Source organism: Mesoplodon bidens (assembly GCF_964165515.1).
Source record: "Mesoplodon bidens genome assembly, chromosome: 4".
NCBI lineage: Eukaryota > Metazoa > Chordata > Mammalia > Artiodactyla > Ziphiidae > Mesoplodon > Mesoplodon bidens.
In genome coordinates, this window is record NC_138160.1 from 90,214,846 (window position 1) to 90,237,367 (window position 22,522).

General features: G+C 34.7%; 1 protein-coding gene across 4 annotated transcripts in view; it reads left to right on the forward strand.

Annotated features, from left to right (window-relative positions):
• The window catches only part of FER (FER tyrosine kinase), a 481,592-nt gene that overhangs the window by 101,277 nt on the left and 357,793 nt on the right, over positions 1 to 22,522 (forward strand). The gene's annotated exons all lie outside the window — the stretch shown is intronic.

Sequence of the window (22,522 nt, forward strand, 5' to 3'; positions counted from 1 at the left end):
AGAGCAAACTTGTTTGCCTTGTCCCTGATCTTAGGGGAAAGACTTTCATCATAAATATGAAGTTAACTGTAGTTTTTCAAAGGCTTTTCCTTTTATCGGGTTGAAGAAGTTCCTTTTTATTCCTGCTTAAGAATGGATGTTAGATTTTGTCAAATGCTTTTTCGGTATCTGTGGAGATGGATTTTTTTTTCTTCTTTTACCTTGATATGGTGAATTATTTTGATTGATTTTCACATTTTAAAAATATTATACCAACTTCACATTCCTGGGATAAACTCCTCTTGGTTATGATGTATTATTATTTTTTATGTTGTTTGATATGGTTGGCTAAGTTTTTATGGATTTTCAAATTTGTCTGTTTCTTTTAATATCTTTGTCTCATTTTTGTATAAGGATAATACTATCCTCTGCATGATTGCCCCCTCTTAGAAATGTTTGTGTTCAATTCATAATATTTCTTAAATATTGGTAGAAATCACTTGTGAAGCCATCTGGGTCTGCTTGCTTTATTTTTTTCTCTTTTGCTAAGATTTTTAAACTAATAAGTTCAATTTCTTTAATTGATATAGGCTATTCTGTTTATCTTTTTCTTTGAGTTTTAGTAGGTTGTATCTTTCAAGGAATTGTCCATTTCATTTGTTTAATTTATTGGTACTAAGGTGTTAAGAATACTCCCTTATCCACCTTTTTATATTTGTAGAATCTGTGGTGATATTTTCTTTCTCATTTTTGTTATTGGTACTTTGTGTCTTCTCTTTTTTCCGTAATCATTTTGGCTAGAGGTTTATCAATTTTATTAATCTTCTCAAAGATCAGCTTTAGGCTTTATTTTCTATTTTTCTGCTTTCTATTTAATTGATTTATGCTCTAATCTTTGTTTTTTTTGTTCCTTCTGCTTGCTTTAGGCTTAGTTTGCACGAGTTTTTCTATTTTTTCTTTTTTTTAATCTGAAAGCTAACTAAGATCATTGATTTGAGAACTATCTTCTTTTCTAATATAGGCATTTAGTGCTATGAATTTCCCTAAGGACTGTTTTAGCAACATTTCATACATTTGTATGTATTGTGTCTTCATTTTTCTTCAGTTCAAAATACTTAAAGTATTTCCTTTTGGCTTTTTTTTTTCTTTGATACATAGGTTATTTATTTATTTATTTTTTACAACTTTATTGGAGTATAATTGCTTCACAATGGTGTATTAGTTTCTGCTTTATAACAAAGTGAATCAGTTATACATGTATATCTGTTCCCATATCCCTTCCCTCTTGTGTCTCCCTCCCTCCCACCCTCCCTATCACACACCTCCAGGTGGTCACAAAGCACCGAGCTGATCTCCCTGTGTTATGCGGCTGCTTCCCACTAGCTAATCTACCTTACGCTGTGACAAAGCGAGAGAGAGGCATGGACATATGTACACTACATAGGTTATTTAGAAATGTATTTGGTTTCCTAAAGTTTTGACATTAAAAAAGTTTCTATTTTTCATTTATAATTTAATTTCATTTAGTCTAAGAATATTCTTTTTGTGACTTTATTCCTTTTACATTTATGAATGCATGTTATATGGCCCATAGAATGGTTTATCTTGGTAAATACTTCATGTGCACTTGGTAAGAATATGTATTCTGCTGTTGTGGGTTGCAGTGGTCTATATTGCTATCTTGGGCCAGTTGGTTAATACTGTTATTAAAAGTTTTTAAGTTGTTACTGATTTTCTGTCTACTTGTTCCATCAATTGTTGAGAGAGGGCAATTGAAATCTCCCACTTCTCATAGTTTTGTCAGTTTTTTGCTTAATGTATTTTGAAACTCTTGTTATTGGGTGTAAAATTAGTCATGATTGTTGTATCCTCTTGATGCCCTGACCCTTTTGTCGTATGAAATGACCTTTATTATGCCTGGTAGTATTCTTTGCTGTGTTATCTGTTCTATCTGATATTAATATTAGATACTTTGATTAGTGTTTACATGATATATCTTTTTTTCATCCTTTTACTTCAACATTTTTTAGTCTTTATATAGTTGAAGTGCATTTCTTATAAGCAGCATATAATTAGGTCTTGCTTTTTTATCTTGATAATCTTTACATTTTACTAATATAGTCTAACTATATTTAATGTGATTAGACTGTATTTAATGTGATTGATTTTGACAATGTTAGGTTTAAATCTGTCCTCTTGCAATTTTTTTCCCTCTTTGTTTCATCAGTCCTTTATTCTCCTTTTCCTTTTTTCTGCCTTCTTTTGGATTAATTGAAAAAAATTTATTAAGATTCCCATTTATCTCCTTTGTTGTCTTATTAGCTGTAACTTTTTCTTTGGTTATTTTATCTTTGCTTTACCATAGTATACCTTCAAGTGATGTTATATCACCTTGTGTATAATAAGGAATCCTTACACTGGTATAATCTTCCTATATTTGTGCTATTGTTGTGATATATTTTACTTTTGCATATGTTTTTAACTTTGTACTATATTGTTAATATTTTTGTTTTTGTTTAGTCAAGTATCTTTAAAATTATAATAAAACATCTTGTATGTTTATCCATGTAGTTATCTTTCCTAGCATTCTTTATCCTATTTGGTATCATTTTACTTTTGCCTGAATGACTTACTTTAACATTTCTTGTAATGTAAGTCTACACGTAGTAAGTTGTTTCAGCTTTTGTACATCTAAAAAAGTTTTAATTTCACCTTTGATTTTGAAATGATTTTTGTAGGGTATAAAATTTTCTTTTAGCAGGTATTTTTTTCCCTGTTGGGTCTTTAAAGATGTTGCCCTTTGGTCATGTCAAGGAGAAATCTGTTCTAATACTTCTCTTCTTTGCTCTGCATGTTTTATATCCCTTTGGCAGCTTTTAGGATTTCCTTTTTATTGTTGATTTTGAGCAATTTGATTATAATGTGCCTTCCTGTAAGTTTTTTTCTCCTTGTGTTTGTGGTTTTTGAGCTTCTTATATCTGAGAGTTTATAATTTTCATCAAATTTGGAAAGCTTTCAGCCATTATTTCTTCACATATATTTTCTGTCTACGTCTCTCTTTGTGCTGTCCTTTGGAGACTCCAGTTATACGTATATTAGGCTGTTTGTATTTGCCTCACAGCCAACTGATGGTCTGTTTATTTTTTCCCCTTGTCTTTTTAGCTTTCTGTTTCATTTTGGTTAGTTTCTATGATTATATCTACAATTTTACTAATCTTGTTTTCTGCAGTGTCTAATCTGCCTTTAATCTCATGTAGTATATTTTTCATCTTAGGCATTATAGATTTTGCCTGGATAATTATGATGTGGGTCTTTTCTAAAATCTTCCATCTGTCTACTTAACACATTAACCTAAGTTTTACAGTCTTAGTGGACTTCATCGTCTTCATTTGTTCTGAAAGCTGTTATGAGTTTATTCACTCCCAGATTTCTTTTTGGTTCACTGTAATCTCCACTTTCTTCCCCCCAATTCATTCCCCGCCACGACTTCCCCCCCTTGGTGTCCGTAGGTTTGTGCTCTACATCTGTGTCTCTATTTCTGCCTTGCAAACCGGTTCACCTATACCATTTTTCTAGATTCCACATATATGCATTAATATATGATATTTGGTTTTTTATTTCTGACATACTTCACTCTGTAAGACAGTCTCTAGGTCTATGCACGTCTCTACAAATAACCCAATTTTTTTCCTTTTTATGGCTGAGTAATATTCCATTGTGTATATGTACCACGTATTCTTTATCCATTCATCGGTCAACGGGCATTTAGGTTGCTTCTGTGACCTGGCTATTGTATATAGTGCTGCAATGAACACTGAGGTGCATGTGTCTTTTTGAATTATGGTTTTCTCTGGGCATATGCCCACTAGTGGGATTGCTGGGTCATATGATAATTCTATTTTTAGTTTTTTAAGGAACCTCCATACTGTTCTCCATAGTGGCTGTACCAATTTACATTCCCACCAACAGTGAAAGAGGGTTCCCTTTTCTCCACACCCTCTCCAACATTTGTTGTTTGTGGATTTTCTTATGCCCATTCTAACTGGTGTGAGATGATACCTCATTGTAGTTTTGATTTGCATTTCTCTAATAATTAGTGATGTTGAGCAGCTTTTCATATGCTTCTTGGCCATCGGTATGTCTTCTTTGGAGAAATGTGTATATAGGTCTTCTGCCCAGTTTTTGATTGGGTTGTTTGTTCTTTTAATATTGAGCTGCGTGAGCTGCTTGTATATTTTGGAGATTAATCCTTTGTCTGTTGATTTGTTTGCAAATATTTTCTCCCATTCTGAAAGTTTTCTTTTAATCTTGTTTATAGTTTGCTGTGCAAAAGCTTTTAAGTTTCATTAGGTCCATTTGTTTATTTTTGTTTTTATTTCCATTACTCTAGAAGGTGTATCAAGAAAGTTCTTGCTGTGATTTATGTCAAAGAGTGTTTGAGAAAGATGGATGTTAGCTCTTATCTAAATGTTTGGTAGAATTCACCTGTGAAGCCATCTGGTCCTGGACTTCTGTTTGTTGGAAGATTTTTAATCACAGTTTCAATTTCATTGCTTGTGATTCGCCTGTTCATATTTTCTATTTCTTCCTGGTTCAATTTTGGAAGGTTATACCTTTCTAAGAATTTGTCCATTTCTTCCCGGTTGTCCCTTTTGCGTCTCCCTCCCACCCTCCCTATCCCACCCCTCCAGGCAGTCACAAAGCACCGAGCTGATCTCCCTGTGCTATGCGGCTGCCTCCCACTAGCTATCTACCTTACGTTTGGTAGTGTATATATGTCCATGCCACTCTTTCACTTTGTCACAGCTTCCCCTTCCCCCTCCCCATATCCTCAAGTCCATTCTCTAGTAGGTCTGTGTCTTTATTCCTGTCTTACCCCTAGGTTCTTCATGACATTTTTTTTTAAATTCCGTATATATGTGTCAGCATACAGTATTTGTCTTTCTCTTTCTGACTTACTTCACTCTGTATGACAGACTCTAGGTCCATCCACCTCATTACAAATAGCTCAATTTCATTTCTTTTTATGGCTGAGTAATATTCCATTGTATATATGTGCCACATCTTCTTTACCCATTCATCCGATGATGGACACTTAGGTTGTTTCCATCTCCGGGCTATTGTAAATAGGGCTGCTATGAACATTTTGGTACATGTCTCTTTTTGAATTATGGTTTTCTCAGGGTATATGCCCAGTAGTGGGATTGCTGGGTCATATGGTAGTTCTATTTGTAGTTTTTTAAGGAACCTCCATACCGTTCTCCATAGTGGCTGTACCAATTCACATTCCCACCAGCAGTGCAAGAGTGTTCCCTTTTCGCCACACCCTCTCCAGCATTTATTGTTTCTAGATTTTTTGATGATGGCCATTCTGACTGGTGTGAGATGATATCTCATTGTAGTTTTGATTTGCATTTCTCTAATGAGTAAAGATGTTGAGCATCCTTTCATGTGTTTGTTGGCAGTCTGTATATCTTCTGTGGAGAAATGTCTATTTAGGTCTTCTGCCCATTTTTGGATTGGGTTGTTTGTTTTTTTGTTATTGAGCTGCATGAGCTGCTTATAAATTTTGGAGATTAATCCTTTGTCAGTTGCTTCATTTGGAAATATTTTCTCCCATTCTGAGGGTTGTCTTTTGGTCTTGTTTATGGTTTCCTTTGCTGTGCAAAAGCTTTTAAGTTTCATTAGGTCCCATGTGTTTATTTTTGTCTTTATTTCCATTTCTCTACGAGGTGGGTCAAAAAGGATCTTGCTGGGATTTATGTCATAGAGTGTTCTGCCTATGTTTTCCTCTAAGAGTTTCATAGTGTCTGGCCTTACATTTAGGTCTTTAATCCATTTTGAGCTTATTTTTGTGTATGGTGTTAGGGAGTGATCTAATCTCATACTTTTACATGTCCCTGTCCAGGTTTCCCAGCACCACTTATTGAAGAGACTGCCCTTTCTCCACTGTACATTCCTGCCTCCTTTATCAAAGATAAGGTGATCATATGTCCGTGGGTTTATCTCTGGGCTTTCTATCCTGTTCCATTGATCTATCTTTCTGTTTTTGTGCCAGTACCATACTGTCTTGATTACTGTAGCTTTGTAGTATAGTCTGAAGTCAGGGAGCCTGATTCCTCCAGCTCCATTTTTCGTTCTCAAGATTGCTTTGGCTATTCGGGGTCTTTTGTGTTTCCAAACAAATTGTGCATTTTTTTGTTCTAGTTCTGTGAAAAATGCCAGTGGTAGTTTGATAGGGATTGCATTGAATCTGTAGATTGCTTTGGGTAGTAGAGTCATTTTCACAATGTTGATTCTTCCAATCCAAGAACATGGTACATCTCTCCATCTATTTGTATCATCTGTAATTTCTTTCATCAGTGTCTTATAATTTTCTGCATACAGGTCTTTTGTCTCCTTAGGTAGCTTTATTCCTAGATATTTTATTCTTTTTGTTGCAATGGTAAATGGGAGTGTTTCCTTGATTTCACTTTCAGATTTTTCATCATTAGTATATAGGAATGCCAGAGATTTCTGTGCATTAATTTTGTATCCTGCAACTTTACCAAATTAATTGATTAGCTGTAGTAGTTTTCTGGTAGCATCTTTAGGATTCTCTATGTATAGTATCATGTCATCTGCAAACAGTGACAGCTTTACTTCTTCTTTTCCGATTTGGATTCCTTTTATTTCCTTTTCTTCTCTGATTGCTGTGGCTAAAACTTCCAAAACTATGTTGAATAAGAGTGGTGAGAGTGGGCAACCTTGTCTTGTTCCTGATCTTAGTGGAAATGGTTTCAGTTTTTCACCATTGAGGACGATGCTGGCTGTGGGTATGTCATATATGGCCTTTATTATGTTGAGGAAAGTTCCCTCTGTGCCTACTTTCTGCAGGGTTTTTATCATAAATGGGTGTTGAATTTTGTCGAAAGCTTTCTCTGCATCTATTGAGATGATCATATGGTTTTTCTCCTTCAATTTGTTAATATGGTGTATCACGTTGATTGATTTGCATATATTGAAGAATCCTTGCATTCCTGGAATAAACCCCACTTGATCATGGTGTATGATCCTTTTAATGTGCTGTTGGATTCTGTTTGCTGGTATTTTGTTGAGGATTTTTGCATCTATGTTCATCAGTGATATTGGCCTGTAGTTTTCTTTCTTTGTGACATCCTTGTCTGGTTTTGGTATCAAGGTGATGGTGGCCTCGTAGAATGAGTTTGGGAGTGTTCCTCCCTCTGCTATATTTTGGAAGAGTTTGAGAAGGATAGGTGTTAGCTCTTCTCTAAATGCTTGATAGAATTCACCTGTGAAGCCATCTGGTCCTGGGCTTTTGTTTGTTGGAAGATTTTTTATCACAGTTTCAATTTCAGTGCTTGTGATTGGTCTCTTCATATTTTCTATTTCTTCCTGATTCAGTCTTGGCAGGTTGTGCATTTCTAAGAATTTGTCCATTTCTTCCAGGTTGTCCACTTTATTGGCATAGAGTTGCTTGTAGTAATCTCTCATGATCTTTTGTATTTCTGCAGTGCCAGTTGTTACTTCTCCTTTTTCATTTCTAATTCTATTGATTTGAGTCTTCTCCCTTTTTTTCTTGATGAGTCGGGCTAATGGTTTATCAATTTTGTTTATCTTCTCAAAGAACCAGCTTTTAGTTTTATTGATCTTTGCTATCATTTCCTTCTTTTCTTTTTCATTTATTTCTGATCTGATGTTTATGATTTCTTTCCTTCTGCTAACTTTGGGATGTTTTTGTGCTTCTTTCTCTAATTGCTTTAGGTGCCAGGTTAGGTTGTTTATTCGAGATGTTTCCTGTTTCTTAAGGTGGGATTGTATTGCTATAAATTTCCCTCTTAGAACTGCTTTTGCTGCATCCCATAGGTTTTGGGTCGTCGTGTCTCCATTGTCATTTGTTTCTAGGTATTTTTTAATTTCCTCTTTGATTTCTTCAGTGATCACTTCGTTATTAAGTAGTGTATTGTTTAGCCTCCATGTGTTTGTATTTTTTACAGCTCTTTTCCTGTAATTGATATCTAGTCTCATAGCATTGTGGTTGGAAAAGATACTTGATACAATTTCAATTTTCTTAAATTTACCAAGGCTTGATTTGTGACCCAAGATATGATCTATCCTGGAGAATGTTCCATGAGCACTTGAGAAAAATGTGTATTCTGTTGTTTTTGGATGGCATGTCCTATAAATATCAATTAAGTCCATCTTGTTTAATGTATCATTTAAAGCTTGTGTTTCCTTATTTATTTTCATTTTGGATGATCTGTCCATTGGTGAAAGTGGGGTGTTAAAGTCCCCTACTATGATTGTGTTACTGTCGATTTCTCCTTTTATGGCTGTTAGTATTTGCCTTATGTATTGAGGTGCTCCTATGTTTGGTGAATAAATATTTACAATTGTTATATCTTCTTCTTGGATCGATCCCTTGATCATTATGTAGTGTCCTACTTTGTCTCTTCTAGTAGTCTTTATTTTAAAGTCTATTTTGTCTGATATAAGAATTGCTACTCCAGCTTTCTTTTGGTTTCCATTTGCATGGAATATCTTTTTCCATCCCCTTACTTTCAGTCTGTATGTGTCTCTACGTCTGAAGTGGTTCTCTTGTAGACAGCATATATATGGGTCTTGTTTTTGTATCCATTCAGCCAATCTGTGTCTTTTGGTGGGAGCATTTAGTCCATTTACATTTAAGGTAATTATTGATATGTATGTTCCTATTCCCATTTTTTTAATTGTTTTGGGTTCGTTATTGTAGGTCTTTTCCTTCTGTTGTGTTTCTTGCGTAGAGAAGTTCCTTTAGCATTTGTTGTAAAGCTGGTTTGGTGGTGCTGAACTCTCTCAGCTTTTGCTTGTCTGTAAAGGTTTTAATTTCTCCATCAAATCTGAATGAGATGCTTGCTGGGTAGAGTAATCTTGGTTGCAGGTTTTTCTCCTTCATCACTTTAATTATGTCCTGCCACTCCCTTCTGGCTTGTAGAGTTTCTGCTGAGAGATCAGCTGTTATCCTGATGGGGATTCCCTTGTGTGTTATTTGTTGTTTTTGCCTTGCTGCTTTTAATATGATTTCTTTGTGTTTAATTTTTGACAGTTTGATTAATATGTGTCTTGGCGTATTTCTCCTTGGATTTATTCTGTATGGTCTAGGTATTTTTTGATTTACTCTTTGATTTCTTCAGTGATCTCTTGCTTATTTAGTAACGTATTGTTTAGCCTACATGTGTTTGTGTTTTTTACATTTTTTCCCTGTAATTGATTTCTAATCTCATAGCATTATGATTGGAAAAGATGCTTGATATGATTTCCATTTTCTTGAGTTTATCAAGGCTTGATTTGTGACCCAAGATGTGATCTATCATGTAGAATGTTCTGTGTACACTTGCGAAGAGAGTGTAATCTGCTGTTTTCGGTTGGAATGTCCTATAAGTATCAATTAAATCTATGTGGTCTGTTGTGTCACTTAAAGCTTATGTTTCCTTATTAATTTTCTTTCTGGATGATCTGTCCATTGGTGTAAGTGTGGTGTTTAAGTCCCCCACTATTAGTGTGTTACTGTTGATTTCCTGTTTTATAACTGTTAGCAGTTGTCTTATGTATTGAGGTGCTCCTATGTTAGGTGCATATTTACAATTGTTATATCTTCTTCTTGGATTTATCCCTTGATCACTATGTAGTGTCCTTCCTTGTCTCTTTTAACATTGTTTATTTTAAAGTCTATATATCTAATATGATTATTGCTACTCCAGCTTTCTTTTGATTTCTATGTTCATGGAGTATCTTTTTCCATCCCCTCACTTTCAGTCTGTATGTGCCCCTAGGTCTCAAGCACTGCATTTAATGTTGTCCAACAGGTGTCTTAGGCTGTCTTCATTTCTTTTCATTCTTTTTTCTTTATTCTGTTTGATGGCAGTGATTTCCACCATTCCGTCTTCCAGGTGACTTATCCTTTCTTCTGCCTCAGTTTTTCTGCTGTTGATTCCTTCTGTGTATTTTTCATTTCAGTTATTGTATTGTTCATCTCTGTTTGTTTATTCTTTAATTCTTCTAGGTCTTTGTTAAACATTTCTTGCATCTTCTCGATATTTTCCTCCATTCTTTTTCCGAGGTCCTGGATCATTTTCACTATCATTATTCTGAATTATTTTTCTGGAAGGTTGCCTATCTCCATTCATTTAGTTGTTTTTCTGGTGTTTTATCTTGTTTCTTAATCTGGTACATAGTCCTCTGCATTTTCAGTTTATCTGTCTTTCTGTGAATGTGGTTTTCATTCCACAGGCTGCAGGATTGTAGTTCTTTTTGCTTCTGCTGTCTGCCCTCTGGTCAATCCCCACTTGTTTATGTTGTAGAAAATATACATCATGTTTACCTATATACTTATATGCACATCCTTCTTCATATTGCCATGTAGTACCTTTTTCCAAAGTTAAAAAATATTTTTTAAGAGTAAGTGTATGCTAATTTTATAAAAAATAAGGAATACCATATTGAACCAGATAGTATTGAATTAAGTGAATTGAAATATGATTTTGCTTTGATGTTTTTTAGTTTACTTGAAGATATATTGAAATATTAGAAAAGATGGTCAAAATAACTGCTTCACAGCTATGTATTCTGATAGCTAGAATTACACTATGGTTTTATATTTACCAAGCCTCAAAATACCCATAAAGACATTTGTGGGGTTTCTTTACATTGGTAGAAGTCTGAATGCTTCTGCTTTATTGCATATCATATTCAGGAAAGAAACAAGAAAGGATGAGCTCTTCCCTATTGTACATGCCTATATCAGTCAGGCTAGAGAAGTTTGAAAGGAGCTCTCTTCACCCCTTTTATAACAAGAGCAGGGAAACAAACTCCTTTTCAAATTCTTTTTTCTCTATGAGAAACAAAGAAGAATGCTAAAGGATTGGTAATATTCCTGATTATTTACACACCCTCACTTACCCTAAGCAGACATAGTAAGAGGGTACCTACTGCTAGAACTGTGGGGAATTAGTTGGAAGACTCATTCAAAAGTAAATTTTTCTCTAATTGGGAAGTAGATTTTCTTAAATTGCCTCTTCACATATTATGAATAGTTCTGTGATATTTTATAGCCAATTAAAATTGATTAGATCCATTGAGTTTTCTCTTTAGAGTACTTTAATATGAAAACCAGTTTGAAATGAGTCCAGACTTGAGACAGATGGTTAAATTTATGTTTAAATAAATCTAAATTTAAAAGATGAATAAAACTTTGAAAAGGCTCTTTTAGTTGATTTCCTTATTTTGAGTCCACTAAGACTGTCAACTGGCTTTCTTATTTGATAATCACCAAATCTTAGAGATTTTTAAAAAGTCAGAATCATGTATGGATGATGCATGGAGGTCCTCTAGAAAAGTACTACAGAATTCAAATTCACCTCTCAGTTCAGCATATGAAAGAAATGCATTTTGGATACATGACCTACTAAAGACCAAAGTAGAGTTCAGGCTATGTTTATTGATTATCAGTTTTGTTGAAATGACCTGAAAGTGGGAGGATTTGTCTTTTTTTGGACCTACTTATTAATACATGATCTATCAGCAGCTAACTTATGGCATGAATGCTTTTCACTGCATGGAGCTTAATATGATAGGACCTTTACAAGGTCATAAAAAGTAATGGCGCTCTTAGTTATTAATCTAATTTGCATTGGGTTAAAGCTGCAGAAATTGGAGTGACAGCTGTAATATTTGCATCAGATGCTGAGATGTTATGTGGGATGGAATATGCTACATGATTAATTTATATTCTTCAGATAATGTCCTAAAAATAATATGAAAGTTCAATAATATGATTTGTCCCTATTTTGCTAAGTTTTATTAAGTAAACAAAGCTAAGTTTCATATACAACGAGATTAAGAGAAGTTATGTCCTTTTGCTGATTTTCCTCTATATTTTATAGGTGAGCTCCTTAACAATATTAGTTTTGGACTTGATTACTAGAAAGATGATATAAACAGATGCAGAAGGTAAAATTGTAATCTTTCTATAACTTTTAAGTTTAAAAAAATTATTTAAGTTTAAATTAATTTTTTTAAAGTAAGAACTATATTAATTTGTATGTTTTCTTGTTATGTGCCAGGCACTGTTATTTCCATAACTAATCTTGTAGATAACAGAACACATGGTAATCCCTGCCTCCTTGAGCTTACATTTTAGAGCAGAAGATAGTTAATGAGTAAAATAAATAAATGAAACATATAGTATGTTAGGTGGTAAAAGGTACAGTGGAGAAAACATGGTAGGTAGATAGGATGTTGAGAGGATGATCAGGTTAGTTGTCATGGAGAAAGACATTTAAATGCAGAGTGAAAGAAGTGAGGGAGTGAAGCATATGATTACCTGGAGCAAAGAGTACTCCATGTAGAGGGAAAAGCCAAAGCAAAGTCATTGAGATGGGATCATGTGTGGCATATTTGAGGAGTGGTATAGACACCTGTGTGGCTGGAACTGAGGGATTGATAAAGGAAAGGTGTGGAGGTATGAGATGAGGTCAGAGAGGAAGAATGATGGTGGGTGGTACAGGAGGCACAGCTTACCCCAGATCTTGCTGGTTCTTTTGAAACCCTTGGGCTTTTACTGTTGAGTAAGATGGGAAACCATTGGAGGGTTTGAACAAAGGAATGACGTGAACTTACATTTTAACAGGATAGTTCTGGTAGCTTTGTTGAGAACCATATGAGTGGTTGGGGAAGGATGTAAGTAAGATTACTTCTAGGCTATTGGAGTAATACAGGCAAGGATTCATGCTGGTTTGGACCTGAGTGGTAGCAGCAGAGGTGATGAGAAGCGGGCAAATTCTGGATACATGTACAATTGATTCTTGTTATTTATAGTAGTTATATTCTAAAAAGTCACTGTGAATACTAAATTAGCATTAGCTGATTAGTGAATCATTGCCGCTGGTGAGCATAACATAAGGAATTAGATCCCTTTAAGCAGGGTCACAACATTTTCGGCAGTTGATCAATAAATACATCACTTTGTTTTTTGTGTGTTTCTGTTTAAGGACACTTTCTTTAATATATATTGTTGACTCATTAACACTGAACTCACAGCTAGCAGTACTATAACTCACGACTAAACAAAGCTATCTAACACACATTTGCTCTATCAGGGACATCACAGCCTCCTTGAGCATAAGAATACTCGGCAGCACTTCAGCACTCTGCTTGAGGGTCATTTTAAAAGCAAAGTTACCATCGAAAAGCACAAAAATGCAAAAAGTGTGGAACTAAATAGACTACAAAAAAGAGTTTACAGTAGAAGAGCTGAAACAAAAAGGCCGAGCATAGCTTTTCAACCTCAGTTGAGAATGTGTGTATCAGGTGACTCCTTTGCTGCTCTGCATGTGTGCATGTCCATGATTGACCTGAAAAGCAATGTGTATATCAATTTTGGGATTAAAAAGAAATTTTAGGCAGTAGGTCAGAATTCATGGAAATATGGAATCCATGGATACTGAAGATTTATTATATACTGAAAGTAGAGCTTAAGGATTTGCTGATGAATTAGATGTAGAGTGTGAGAGAAAGAAAGAAGTCAAGAATGATTCCAATATTTTTGGCCTGAGCAATGGGGAGGATGGCATTGTTGTTACTGAGATGGAGAAAAATAGAGGAGGAGCAGATTTGGAAGTGAAGATCAGGCATTTGGTTTTGAGATTCTTATTAGACATCTAAGTGGGGTTGTCAGATTTGCACTTGGATCTCCAATTTTGGAGTTCCAGGGAGACTTCTGGGGTTGAACTATCAATCTGATTTTTAGTTGATATTTAAAGCCATGAGATTTGATGATATTACAAAGGGTGTTAATTAAGATAGAAAAGAGTCCTAAGTCTGAACCTAACATTAAGAAGTCACAGAAATTCAGAGGACATTGTAAAGAAGACTAAGATAAAAGGAAGACCAAAAGAATATATTATTCTGGAAGCCAGGTGGGGTGAAGGGATTTCAAGGAAGAACAAGTGATCAGGTGATTTGCAGTTGCATGCTGCTAAGACAAAAGATGAGGAGTAAAGTTTGGATTTAGCAAAACATACGTTATTGGTGACTTTGACAAGAACAGTTCCAGTGGAACAATAGAAGGAAACACCTAAATGGGATGGGTTTAAGAAAGAATGAGAAGAAAAAAGCTGGAGATAACTAGTATACACAAATCTTCTTAGAAGTTTTGCAGTAAAGGGAAGGAGAGAGATAGGCAGTTAAGTAAAAGAAGTAGAGTCAAGGGGGAATTTTTTTTTAAGATTAGGAGCTATTATAGCTTGTTTGCTGACAAAAATGTTCCCATGAAGAAGGAAAAGTTGATGAGACAGCAGAATGAAGGAAGAATTGCTGGAGCAATGTCTTTGTTATATAGGACTAGAGAATGGATCTAGTACCCAAGGGAATGGATTGGTCTTAGCTAAGAGCAAGGGCAGTTTATTCATTGAAATAGTGCAAGAGAGGCTACAGCCTTATTCAGATAAGAGGTTAGATAGACTGGTGAGAGCTTGTGGAATTTCCCTTGAGATGCCATTTTTCCCCCCTCAGTGGGGTCCATGGGCTCCCTCTTCATACTTTATATGGTTCCAAATTCAAAATCACAAGGTACAAATCAGTAAGTAGATAGGGAAAACTTTTTCTCCCACGTATTACCCAGTTTTTTTTTTCCTCCAAGGAAACCAATATGATGTTTCTTCTAGATATATTCTACTCATAACCTGTGGCTTTTAAACCACTTCATTAAGGATATTCATCAACTTATTAGATAACCTTGTATATTATAGCACATTATTAGGAGTTTTAGATCATGACTAGTTAGTTATCCATACTAAATATATGGTGATCTCTACACTCCCTCTTCTACAATTATATCCTAACATTATGATGACTGTTTTGTGAACCTCCATCTTAATTTTCTTGTCAAGCATTTTTAAGGAAGAGACTATGAATATGTCTCTCTCACAGAACTTAGGATGCCATAGAATCTGGATAAAGATTTAAAGGATGAATGCCCTTAATTTGCTGTAAATGTTGTTCTCCCACACACTTGACTAGTCTTATAAAGTAGAATGATAGTTTTTTTAAAAAAAAATTCTGGCTGTCTTTATCTATTAATATTACCTATAGTGTAAGCGTACCTGCTTTGAAACATACATATTAAAACTAAGTTTTTTTTCTATCACTGAGACTTTTAATCTCTAGGCTAAATAACTGAATCTTTTAGATTTAGTGAATATTCAGATACTTTTGAGCTTTAATCAATTTTTACAACTTTCCATTTTTAACTTTTTATTTTGACATTATTTCAGACCAACAGAAATTTTGAAAGAATAATACAAAGAATTCCCATATATATTTCACACATATTCTCCAAATATTAATATTTTAGCACATTTACTTTATCCTTTTCTTTGTCTGTACATGAGAGAGAAACAAAAACTGGTTCTTCTGTCATTTTGACATGTTCCTGTTATTTATTGAGCACTTATTTTCTGGCTCATCTTATACTTTTTCTGCTCTAGGTCTTGCTTCATTTCCCTAAGGAGCCATAGTTCCATTTAGTAGAAAATAGTATTTAGAAACCAATATTTGGGCACTGGGTGTGCTCATTCCTACTGGGATGTCTTTGTTTTAGGTCCTTTCAGTGGATATAGATAAGAAATAAGCAAATGTACGCACACACACACACACACACACACAAATACATCTGTGCCTATTTCTATACCTATTGCTCTATCTATATTAAAACTGAAGTATTCACATTGATATTTCCGATTCCAGTTGAACACCAAATAGTCCATTCTGTCTTTTCCTATTTATGTATTTGTAATTTCCTTCTCTGACAGTAAGACACCTGGCTACTATTATTCACAATCTACTTACTTGTTCAATCCTAAAATAACAGAAGATGATTTCAGAATTGCTAATTTATGCCTCTGAAAAAAGAAACCTACTGACTACAGTTCAGTATTTGTTTAGACCTCTTTTTGTCTTTAGTCTTCCTCTGTAGTCAAATACTGTTTCCAAAGTTACTTGGGTTAATGTTTTCCTTCCCCACTCCTTTCAGTGTGGTTACATTACTCACTGGGAAATATAGTTTGGTTCATTTGTTTCTATTGTGTCCCATTTTATGTTGTTTTTCTGCTCTTACCCTTGTTGATTTTGTTTATTTTGTTAATGGTTAGACATTAATGGTTTCAAAAGTCAGAACTGTACAAAAGTAGATATTTAGAGAACTATATCTTCTTTAACTATATCTCTTTATTTCTTATACAAAAACTACAATATTATGATATGGTTTTTTATTTTGATTTTCTACCTGACATTGTATCCTGAAAGATCTCAGTATTTCAGTTTGTAGATTTCTTTGTAATTCTTTTTAATTGCTGCATAGCACTTCATTATAAGTTATTCAAGCACTTTCCTGTGTATGGACATATAGTTTATTTGTAGTTTTTTCAGTTATTTACACTACTACCATGAATAAGCTTGTGTGTAAGGTTTTTTTTTTATTGTTGAAGGAATATCTTAAGCATAAATTTCTAGAAGTGTGAATGCAGAGTCAAAATGTAAATGTGTGTGTAGTTTTGTTAGATGTTGCCAAATTTCCTTCTATAAAAATTGTACCAATTTACATTCCCATCAGATATGTATGAGTATCAGTTTCTCCACATCCTTGCCAAAACAGTGTTTGCCAATTTGGTAGGTAATTTTGATTTGCATTTCTTTTATTATGAGTGAGGGATTGAGGTTGACCACCTCTTTATATGTTTAAAGGCCATTTAAAAGTATTTATTTTTTAGTGAGTTCTTTTGCGCATTTAAAAAAAATTGAAGTTTGGTCTTTTTTTTCTTAAAATTTTAAGAATTTAAAAGGTATGTTACAGTGAATAGCCCTTTATCTGTTATACATGGTACATACATTTTCTGTGAATTTGTTGGTTGTTGTTTGACTTTATGGTCTTTTGTTCACAAATGATGATACTTTAGCTACTCATACTGCCGTGAGAAATAAACTGTCCTTTGTCTCTGTCCCAAGAATCTTGTCTCTTTTGCCCACATCCATGAAATTGAGGCAGCCTAACTTTTTAACTTGCCAAGCAGGGTAGAATCTCATTCTTTTCATGTTCTTGACAAAGATTTGTGTCCTTTTATTTTTCTTTATTTTCTTTTTCTGCAGGATTTTTTCTTTTTCCCTTTACCAAAGGCCCTTCGTTTTAACCATTTCTGCCTGAAGTATTACCTTTCTAAGACTGCCTCCGTTATCTTCCATATGCACTTTTAAGTCCCTTCCTTGTAGTCAGTTCGGTGATCTACCATTACACATTTTCAGTACTTTCACATGTAGGGTGGATCGTCTTATTCTTATGGTGGTTTTAGATGAGCCTTAGGCATACTGCTAGCTCTTCTCTTCTCTCTTTAGTGCATTTTTCTTTTCTTTTTTTTTTCAGAACAGTCTTTGGTGTCCATGAATGCTTGCAGTGGGAGGGTGAGAGATCATTTGCAAAGATTTGATGTTTATTTTTCTACTCACGGAAAATTTAAAATTTGGACATTCTCTGCCTATTATACTGAGGGTGCAGGTTTTGTTTTTCTTTTTGTTCTTTATTATATTTTTAGGTGATATGTGGGAGATTCAGAATTATGCTGCTGCCCAGCTACTCAGAATCCCCCCATGCACAGCTTTGCAGTTAGAGAATATAGCTTTGGGACTTCCCTGGCGGTCTAGAGGTTAAGACTCCAGCCTTCCACTGCAATGGGCATGGGTTTGATCCCTGGTCGGGGAACTAAGATCCCTCAAGCCGTGTGGCCAAATAAATAAATAATAATTAAGAAAAAAAAGAGAGAATACAGCTTTGACCATGGTATATCATTCAATTTATAGGTTATTAAAAGACTGTGGGTCAATTGAATCTAGTAGTCACTATATGCAAGGAAATGATATTTCCTTGTTTGATATTTCCAAACTAGAGAGCTTGCTTTTTAAAGGTATTTTATATTGAATTTTAAAATATCACGGTTTTAGTTCCTTGAACAGTTTAAAACTCATAATGAATTTCAATAAATATTTCTTGATTGATACATCAAATTTTCTTATACTAGGAAATTTATTAAAACTGACACACTATGGATGCACATCTTGTATTTATTTATTTTTTTTTGTGGTACGCGGACCTCTCAATGTTGTGGCCTCTCCCGTTGAGGAGCACAGGCTCCGGACACGCAGGCTCAGCGGCCATGGCTCACGGGCCCAGCCGCTCTGCGGCATGTGGGATCTTCCCAGACCGGGGCACGAACCTGCGTCCCCTGCATCGGAAGGCAGACTCTCAACCACTGCACCACCAGGGAAGCCCACATCTTGTATTTTTTAATGCTTCATAGGAGCATATAATCAAAAAGGTTTTTTCAGCTCTCCAAATTCTTGTCTTCTTTAGCCTTTGTTGTTAACTGTACATTGTGACAATTTTCTGCCATTTTATTTCCATCACAACCCAATGGATTGAGAAGGGCACATGATTTAACTCCCAGGATTAAAAATTAGAAGCTAAAATTTAGATTAAATGATCTGCTTGGGTTGCACAGCTAAACAAAGGAGAAGCTGAGATGAAAATTGACTCAGAACATCACTGAGTAAAATAGGTAGCTCATTCATTGTTCCCACATATCATACTTGAACTTTAGCTTCCAAGTGAAAAAACATATGTGGACATTTAGGCCAAATAACTTGTAAGTTAAGATGAATTCTCATTCATTTTCTTTTTACTCAGAGTAATAAGTAAACGTTATATAGTTGAGGAGGAACGTTTTGAAAGAAAGGAAAAATGTAAGGTGGGAGAATATTTATCCAAATCAAAGCGGAGACTACTTGCAGTTTACTTTTGGAAAATAATCACTTCTCATTTATTATCCAGAGGCTTTTCACCATAATATTTAACAAATGGTAAATGCTTCAGAAGTTTATAATAAAAAATACTTGACTTTCTAGACTAGCTTAATGGCTAGTCTAGACTGTCTCTTATAAATGTCAAACATACATAATTGAGTTTTGCTGGCTTCATAATATTGTTTGTGGAATGACATGTTGTATACACACTCTGCTACTACAAACATTAAACGGGTTTGTCAACAAGTGGTGGAAAAGAATTGTAATTCAATCTCTTTGTGAATTTCATCATGTGGAGGAGAAAAAATTGAATGTTTTTCTCCCTGTTAATTGACACATAGAATAACTCCATTCCCTGCTTCAGTGCTTCTCATCATTTGAAAAAAAAAAAAAGCATACAGCAACAGAGGTATGATTCTGTGTCTGTCATTAGAATTTATTCACTCTGTGTACTTCACATTAATTTTAAGCTCAAGTGTAGTTATTTAAAAGTTAAGAAAGTATAATATTGATCTAGATATTCTGAACCAAAAAGCTGTGTGGCAGGAATGGTGGTGGGTAGTATTTTGCAATATATTTTACGTGAATGGAATTAAAAAAATTTTAGTTGTAACTTTGGTTTTCACACAGTATTACTATTTCTTGAATTTACTTACATAGTCTCTTTGGAACCCTAAATGTTTATTTTAAAACAAATCAAGAAAAAGTACAATAGAATCCCGTTTCAAATCATGGCAAGTGAGCATGTTTTTGAAACTTTTTGTTCATGTCTACAAGGGAGGAAGTATGGGGTGCATGCCCAAGTACATCTTATAACCAAGTGCATGAATGTCTATGAGCGTAGAGGACAACAAACAAACCAACAAAAGAGCCCTAGTACGACATACCCCAATTTCAGTTTTAGACACAAAGCTGTTTTTAAAGAATCTTTTAGCATTATGTATTATTATTTTAATGTAATGGATTCTGCCTCAGATGTTTTCAAAAGCATTTGTTTTCTAAATTTGCTAATGACCACTGGTAAGCTATTGATAATTAGATTTTGGCTATGATAGCCTTCTTCAGATTGTTGGTCATACACTGTATCTGATAAAGAGAAAAAAAATATTCGGGAAGTTCTTAACTTTTCTAATGTAATTTTGTTTAAAATCTTAGTGAGCTGAGTGTTGTGTATTTCATGTATCATTTCTACACCAGCTAGAAAGACAGATGGGTAGTGTGCAGCTTTAAAATCTGTGCAAATAGGAGGACAGATGGGTGGTTTAAATGGTTTAAATGTCTCCATGAAAATGTTTGTGTGGAAAGCTTGACTCTTGAAGTTACACTAAAAAATCTAAGTAATTAATTGGGAATAATAGAGTTCATATAAAAAGCAATATTTTTAAAGAAGTGACATAGAATATGGACTTCATTGAATTTACTAGTTATAATTTTTTAACTTATAATAAAACTCAACAAATTAGAATACAGTACTCAAATATTGTTGCCTTATTTTCTTATTATGAACACGTGGACCCCAGAAGACTTCTTTATTACTTAGAATTAATTTATCTGCATAATTGTACGTGAACTTTTGAAATGTCTGTTGTCAGAATTTGTTGAATTCCAAGCAACAGCAACTTAAACTAGTTTAAAAATGATGAATCAAAAACAAAACAAAGCAAAACAAAACCAACTCAAAGAAAAGGGCCTTAGGAAGGGCTGTCCTGGCAACTTCTGCAGCAAATGTTCATGGACTTTCACTCCAGCAGGTGTTCAGGCATTAATGTGACATAGCTCCCAGCCGAAAGATTGGTACCTATTTCGTTGAGAATACAATTTGGATCTTGGGTGGTGTCTTCACATGGGAGTCTCCCCCTGACTCATGTGGGTAAGCAGAAAAGGGGGTTGTCATTTTAGAGGAAGGCTGCAGGGCTGGCTGTAGATGTATCAATTGTACTGGCTCTTTTAGAAATGTGTTTCTGCAAGAAGGTGCTAAGTAGCAATGTTTATGGGTAAATAAATATAGTATTCTATGAAAAAATTATTAAAGTAATTGAACAGGTAGGCAGATGTGTTCCTGAGAATGTTAAAAAATCATTTGTGATTAGCATTATTGAAGTGGTTTATTAATTCCTAAGTTAATGCCATACAGAGTAAGTTACAACTACCCTAGGGATTTATATTAGATGAGACAAAAAATTTATTGGTTTCTGAATGAACATTTTTAAAAATTCATAATTCAAATGATAGAATTTTTAAAAAGTCACAGAGCATCCTTCATAATAAGGGGAATAATTTTTTAATGAATTTATTATTTCAGTTATGTATTTAAAAATTTATATGATTATTTACTGGTTCATGGTGTAAAATATATTATCCTGTGGATTGCAGTCAAAAAGTGAGAAAACCCACTCGTTTGATGGCTAATGTTATCTTTTTCTGACCCCTTCAGATCAGAACTGAATTAATTATTTGCTCCCATCCTCCCACTGTAGTGAAATCTCTTTCACTCTGTATTAGAATCTCTTTCCAGTCAGCTGTGAAAGGGTTAGGAAAGATACTCTAGTGATTAAGTTATTTTCTTATCAACAGGTTCTTTATGTTATAAAGTGAAATAGGTTATCCAGGGCAACACTTTGTGAATAACTTGGACAATTATGAATATCCCTCTTAATAGGAACCAGCTAATGGTCTTTGGTTAGAGAATTATGCTCTGTAAAATATTACATGCAGCTCCCCGGAAGAAGTCAGTGATGGTTCTAGTATCCAGAAGCACTAGAATTTGTTAGTAATAGAGACATACCAGTCTGCTGGGAAGTTCTGTTTCCTTTTTCACCAGCTGGATATAGTTCCTTGCCTCAGAATTAGAAAAATGATGAGAAAGGCAAGAAAATTGTTCTAATTCTATTGCTATACCTGAGCATGTTCTGAGGTTTCCTCTGTCTGCAAAATCCCTGACCTTTTCTCTGCTTTTGGCCCTCGGCTGAGGACATTGTCCAATAGGGAATACTTTTCTGACTCCTGTCTGTAGGGAATACCCAGATGGATGCTGAGCCTGAACAGAGTGGAAGCAGAGGAGAGCCTCTGGTGTCTAAAATTCTCAACATAAGATCTATTTTGGGGAAAGATTCATTTGGAGGAGTCTCCTTGGATAGAGGGCAAAAATTAATATATACTTTGAAAAGTTTATTCCCTAAATCTAAATAATTGACAAGAAATATTTGTTCAGTTTGCATCAAACATTGAAGATCTGCTTAAAAATTTCATTTATTTGTATAGCCACTCATTTATATTGCCAGTCTGTAAATATTTTCTGAATGATTTTAGTAAAGGAACCACAAAAAGTTTTTTTTTAAATTAATTTATTTTACTTAATTTATTTTTGCTGGGTTAGGTCTTCGTTGCTGCGCGTGGGCTTTCTCTAGTTGCAGCGAGTGGGAGCTACTCTTTGTTGCGGTGCGTGGGCTTCTCATTGTGGTGGCTTCTTTGTTGTGGCGAGCGGGGGCTTCAGGAGTTGCTGTGCGTAGGCTTAGTTGCTCTGCAGCATGTGGGATCTTCCTGGACCAGGGCTCGAACCCGTGTCCCCTGCATTGGCAGGCAGATTCTTAACCACTGCAGCACCAGGGAAGTCCACAAAAAGTTTTAGTTCATAAAATTATCATCTCCTAGACTTCTT